This window comes from Salvelinus fontinalis, unplaced genomic scaffold, assembly GCF_029448725.1.
Source record: "Salvelinus fontinalis isolate EN_2023a unplaced genomic scaffold, ASM2944872v1 scaffold_1539, whole genome shotgun sequence".
Classification (NCBI taxonomy): domain Eukaryota; kingdom Metazoa; phylum Chordata; class Actinopteri; order Salmoniformes; family Salmonidae; genus Salvelinus; species Salvelinus fontinalis.
Window position 1 is genome coordinate 1 of NW_026601748.1, and position 6,739 is coordinate 6,739.

Sequence of the window (6,739 nt, forward strand, 5' to 3'; positions counted from 1 at the left end):
TCAGTTTAATATCTGATACGTCCCCTATCTGGGGACCATATATTAAATTGATTTTTGGAACAGGGAGATGGAATAGGGGCTTGCTCCGTCCACTCCACGCATCGACCTGGTATTGCAGTACCTCCAGGAACGGTGCACCCCCTGCCGCTGTAAATAGAAATCAGACAGAGTCAACGGAGTTGCTTCGTCGGTCTATATTGTATTTTCACTTTGAGAAACTTCAGTTCAACGTCAGTGATGGTTAGATAGCGCTGGTTAAATCGGTCACCGTTATATTGACTACGACAGGCGCTGTGAACGGGCTGCGTTCATCTTCTATTCAAACATTTTTCTTCACGGGATACAGGGCACAGTGAAATGCTTACTTGCAAACTTTCCTCAACAGTGCAATCAATAGCCACGATCAAAAATATACACAAATAGCTAAGTAATAAAGTAGTTAAAACATGTTTTTGTTATGATTGGAAATAGATACAGTAGAAGACTATACAGAATAAACTATGAAATGTGCTCAAGCCGTGTACTGGTAACATGGACTGTCTCACAAGCAACTGCCTGTATGTATTCGTTTCTCTCAATCACCTACAAGCAGTTCTCTGGAACAATGTTGTCGATTTTCAAAACAGAGTCCACAAGACACACAACTTTGGAAAAACAGTAAATGCATTTTGAAAATGTAGTTGTCTTTGAAACACATAAAAACATGAATAAAAAATATATTATACCGTCAAAATTGCAAATATATTCATCAAAATAACACGACTATATGCAAAAATATGAACACATCTATACTTATCTCTTGAGTGCAAGAGCAGACAAAACAGAAAGTTAGTCTCTTTTAAAAATCCCAGTAGATCCATAAATGTTCTTTGCAGTCACTAAATCAGGATGATCAACTATCCACAGGTGCAGAATTATGGGCAATTACTCTCCTTTTATGCATATTTCACCAAACTATTTCATACACATCAAATTTAGGTAGTTTGCCCCGGTAATGCGTCAGGCAGACCGCACCAGCCTCTGGAGAGCCTTGCGGTTGCGGGCGGTGCAGTTGCCATAGCAGGCGGTGATACAGCCCGACAGGATGCTTTCAATTGTGCAACTGAAAAAATTTGTGAGGGTTTTAGGTGACAAGCCAAATTTGGTAGCCTCCTGAGGTTAAAGAGGGTTGCGCCTTCTTCGCCATACTGTCTGTGTGGGTGGTCACTTTTCAGTTTGTCAGTGATGTGTAAGGAACTTGAAGCTTCCCACCTCCTCCACTGCAGTTCGGTCGATGAAGATAGAGGGGTGCACCCCTCTAAGTCCACGATCATCTCCTTTGTTTTGTTGGCATTGAGTGAACCAAGGCCCTTCTCCCCCTACCTGACCAAGGTCCTTGGGAAATAAGGTATTTCCCTTTTTTAACTTTCATTTAAAAAATAGAATAAGGATAACGTAACAACATGTGTAAAATGTCCAGGTCTGAATACTTCCAAAGGAGAGTCTGGCCCTGATGCTGTGCTGTGTAAGGAGACAAGGAAACCTCTTACAATATTCAATGATTACATTTCTCTAAAACAGGTTACATGCTACATATGAACTCACCTCGTTGTGCTTTGCTCACTTAAACAGGAAGGTGGCGTGGCGGCCCTTCGTGGGCAAATTTTGTCATCAAAGTCTGGTATTCTCTGGATTTATGCTGCTTTCAAGACCACTAGGAACTCTGAAAAAAACAAGGTTGAATCATGACGTCAGTGATCTTCAGGTCGGAGCTCTAGAAAGAGGCCCGAGTTTCCGACTTACATTTCCCGAGTTGGATGACCGTTCAAAACAGATTTTCCCAGTGGTTTTTCCCAGAGTTCCCAGTTGTCTTGAACTCACTGAGGTCAGATCTCCCAGAGTTCCCAGTTGTCTTGAACTCACTGAAGTCAGATCTCCCAGAGTTCCCAGTTGTCTTGAACTCACTGAAGTCAGATCTCCCAGAGTTCCCAGTTGTCTTGAACTCACTGAAGTCAGATCTCCCAGAGTTCCCAGTTGTCTTGAACTCACTGAAGTCAGATCTCCCAGGTAACAGTTGTTTTGAGCGTGGCAGAAGTCCTGCTGGATTGACAGCACGGCCAATGTTGAATATTTATCATTTTAAGATTGAAAAAGAGACCCTTAAACCCGAACTTGGGACCAGACAGCCACTCCACTGAATAGCAGGCTAGTGATGGCTTTGCAATGCTTGCAGTTAACTACTGATTCCTTCCAAACCACTCATTGTTAAATCCCATTTCCAACTTGTTGTGTAATGTTTATGTCCAATGGCTGATGAGCACTGATACGTTTTATCTATACTTTCTCTTCATACGACAAGGATGAAAAAGGATTTGCCAGTAGATTGTCGATTGATTCATGATGATGACTGCTAGCTAAGATTTTGAAAGTATGATGTTGACATGATCAGTCCAATCAAAGCTACTGAAGATATAACGTGATTTTACATATTTGTATTTTATTAGGGATCCCCATTAGCTGCTGCCTTGGCATCCCTACACCACCACATATCCACACATTGACCTGCTTCTTAAATCTGATTCTGCTGCTGCATCAGTTACCTGATGTGGAATAGAGTTCCATGTAGTCATGGCTCTATGTAGTACTGTGGAATAGAGTTCCATGTAGTCACGGCTCTATGTAGTACTGTGGAATAGAGTTCCATGTAGTCACGGCTCTATGTAGTACTGTGGAATAGAGTTCCATGTAGTCATGGCTCTATGTAGTACTGTGGAATAGAGTTCCATGTAGTTATGGCTCTATGTAGCACTGTGGAATAGAGTTCCATGTAGTCATGGCTCTATGTAGTACTGTGGAATAGAGTTCCATGTAGTCATGGCTCTATGTAGTACTGTGGAATAGAGTTCCATGTAGTTATGGCTCTATGTAGCACTGTGGAATAGAGTTCCATGTAGTCGTGGCTCTATGTAGTACTGTGGAATAGAGTTCCATGTAGTCACGGCTCTATGTAGTACTGTGGAATAGAGTTCCATGTAGTCATGGCTCTATGTAGTACTGTGGAATAGAGTTCCATGTAGTCATGGCTCTATGTAGTACTGTGGAATAGAGTTCCATGTAGTCATGGCTCTATGTAGTACTGTGGAATAGAGTTCCATGTAGTCGTGGCTCTATGTAGTACTGTGGAATAGAGTTCCATGTAGTCATGGCTCTATGTAGTACTGTGGAATAGAGTTCCATGTAGTCATGGCTCTATGTAGTACTGTGGAATAGAGTTCCATGTAGTCGTGGCTCTATGTAGTACTGTGGAATAGAGTTCCATGTAGTCATGGCTCTATGTAGCACTGTGGAATAGAGTTCCATGTAGTCATGGCTCTATGTAGTACTGTGGAATAGAGTTCCATGTAGTCATGGCTCTATGTAGTACTGTGGAATAGAGTTCCATGTAGTCATGGCTCTATGTAGTACTGTGGAATAGAGTTCCATGTAGTCGTGGCTCTATGTAGTACTGTGGAATAGAGTTCCATGTAGTCGTGGCTCTATGTAGTACTGTGGAATAGAGTTCCATGTAGTCGTGGCTCTATGTAGTACTGTGGAATAGAGTTCCATGTAGTCGTGGCTCTATGTAGTACTGTGGAATAGAGTTCCATGTAGTCGTGGCTCTATGTAGTACTGTGGAATAGAGTTCCATGTAGTCGTGGCTCTATGTAGTACTGTGGAATAGAGTTCCATGTAGTCGTGGCTCTATGTAGTACTGTGGAATAGAGTTCCATGTAGTCGTGGCTCTATGTAGTACTGTGGAATAGAGTTCCATGTAGTCGTGGCTCTATGTAGTACTGTGGAATAGAGTTCCATGTAGTCGTGGCTCTATGTAGTACTGTGGAATAGAGTTCCATGTAGTCATGGCTCTATGTAGTACTGTGGAATAGAGTTCCATGTAGTCATGGCTCTATGTAGTACTGCGGAATAGAGTTCCATGTAGTCATGGCTCTATGTAGTACTGTGGAATAGAGTTCCATGTAGTCGTGGCTCTATGTAGTACTGTGGAATAGAGTTCCATGTAGTCGTGGCTCTCTCTCCAAGGTGGCTTAGCAGTTCAGACGTCTTTTCCGTATTGTCTTGTCGTGTCCTGTATATATATATATATTTACACCTTTTCTTCACATATCTTTTATTTATTTTATTATCCAAGAACTCAACTACAAAAGCTTTCCTGCAAAAGCTTTCCTGCAACCCGCTTCACCAATTACAATAAGTAATATTTACCTCAATCTGAAAATCCATCGTGGAAGATAGCCAGGGGCTAATTCAGAAGCTAGCCTGATAGCTAACCAGAAGCTACTCCGATAGCTAGCCAGAAGCTAATCTGTAGCTGCCCCGAAATTAGCCGGTTTGCTAGCTAGCGTTGGTGTTTCAGCTGCCCACGTTTTGCGGTCATCAGCTATTCCTTTAGCTCGATAATCTACCGGCACTTTTGTGCAACGCGACTCGGACCGGAGCATTCCGGGACTTTTTTTCTCCCAGTTTCCCCGGATTCCAACCGCAGGCTCTGGACACTTGCACCTTGATTTCGCAGCTAGCTAGCTGCATACCGTGTGACTATTGGCTTACGTCGACCCCGGAGCAAACTCAAATCATGCTGGAGCTAGCCAGCTGAGGAGTTCCATCACCATCCGGACCCGTTTCTTTTGTTGCTGCTGCAGATACGGAACCCCACCGGGCCTTCACGACTGACTGCCGACGTTATCTGCCCGAGGGATTTATCCAACCGGCAAATCCGTCCCGACGTTACCTGAACGCTCACCTGAGGCCCGCTAATCGTTAGCTGTCCTATCGGCTGCTATCTGAACAAAACCCCACTACACGGAACCTACCGACGGAAACGCACGAGGTATCTACAAACAGACCTCCATCCTATGCTGCTACCGATAGCCATATACCCGGCCAGCTGTCTGGATCGCCACGACCCCAACCAACCTCTACTCACTGGACCCTTACTGATCACTCGATTAAGCATGCCTCTCCTTAATGTAAATATGCCTTGTCCATTGCTGTTCTGGTTAGTGTTTATTGGCTTATTTCACTGTAGAGATTCTAGCCCTGCTCTCTATACCATATCCAACCTATCAGTTCCACCACCCACATATGCGATGACATCACCTGGTTTCAATGATGTTTCTAGAGACAAGATCTCATCATCACTCAATACCTAGGTTTACCTCCACTGTATTCACATCCTACCATACCTTTGTCTGTACATTATTCCTTTAAACTATTTTATCGCCCCCAGAAACTTCCTTTTACTCTCTGCTCTAGTAGCTCTAGGCGACCAATTCTCATAGCTTTTAGCCGTACCATTATCCTACTTCTCCTCTGTTCCTCTGGTGATGTAGAGGTGAATCCAGGCCCTGCAGTACCTGGCTCCACTCCTATTCCCCAGGCGCTCTCTTTTGATGACTTCTGTAACCGTAATAGCCTTGGCTTCATGCATGTTAACATTAGAAGCCTCCTCCCTAAGTTTGTTTTGTTCACTGCTTTAGCACACTCTACCAACCCGGATGTTTTAGCCGTGTCTGAATCCTGGCTTAGAAAGACCACCAAAAATTCAGACATTTTTATCCCCAATTACAATATTTTCAGACAAGATAGAACGGCCAAAGGGGGCGGTGTTGCAATCTACTGCAAAGACTGCCTGCAGAGTTCTGTTATACTATCCAGGTCTGTTCCCAAACAATTTGAACTTCTACTTTTAAAAATCCACCTCTCTAAAAACAAGTCTCTCACCGTTGCCGCCTGCTATAGACCACCCTCTGCCCCCAGCTGTGCTCTGGACACTATATGTGAACTGATTGCCCCCCATCTATCTTCAGAGCTCGTGCTGCTAGGCGACCTAAATTTGAACATGCTCAACACCCCAGCCACCCTACAATCTAAGCTTGATGCCCTCAATCTCACACAAATTATCAATGAACCTACCAGGTACCACCCCAATTCCGTAAACACGGGTACCCTCATAGATATCATCCTAACAAACTTGCCCTCCAAATACACCTCTGCTGTTTTCAACCAAGATCTCAGCGATCACTGCCTCATTGCCTGCATCCGTAATGGGTCAGCGGTCAAACGACCTCCACTCATCACTGTCAAACGCTCCCTGAAACACTTCAGCGAGCAGGCCTTCCTAATCGACCTGGCCGGGATATCCTGGAAGGATATTGATCTCATCCCGTCAGTAGAGGATGCCTGGTCATTTTTTAAAAATGCCTTCCTCACCATCTTGAATAAGCATGCCCCATTCAAGAAATTTAGAACCAGGAACAGATATGGCCCTTGGTTCTCTCCTGACCTGACTGCCCTTAACCAACAGAAAAACATCCTATGGCGTTCTGCATTAGCATCGAACAGCCCCCGTGATATGCAACTTTTCAGGGAAGCCAGAAACCAATATACACAGGCAGTTAGAACAGCCAAGGCTAGCTTTTTCAAGCAGAAATTTGCTTCCTGCTACACAAATTCAAAAAAGTTCTGGGACACCGTAAAGTCCATGGAGAATAAGAACACCTCCTCCCAGCTTCCAACCGCTCTGAAGATAGGAAACACTGTCACCACCGACAAATCCACTATAATTGAGAATTTCAATAAGCATTTTTCTACGGCTGGCCATGCTTTCCACCTGGCTACCCCTACCCCGGACAACAGCACTGCCCTCCCCTCTGCTACTCGCCCAAGCCTTCCCCATTTCTCTTTCTCCCAAATACAGTCA

The 6,739-nt window shown here is 44.1% G+C and overlaps 1 pseudogene; it reads left to right on the forward strand.

Moving 5' to 3' along the window:
- On the forward strand, positions 1 to 143 carry LOC129849562 (U2 spliceosomal RNA; annotated as a pseudogene; the record flags this gene model as incomplete).
- Positions 144 to 6,739: the final 6,596 nt, after the last annotated feature.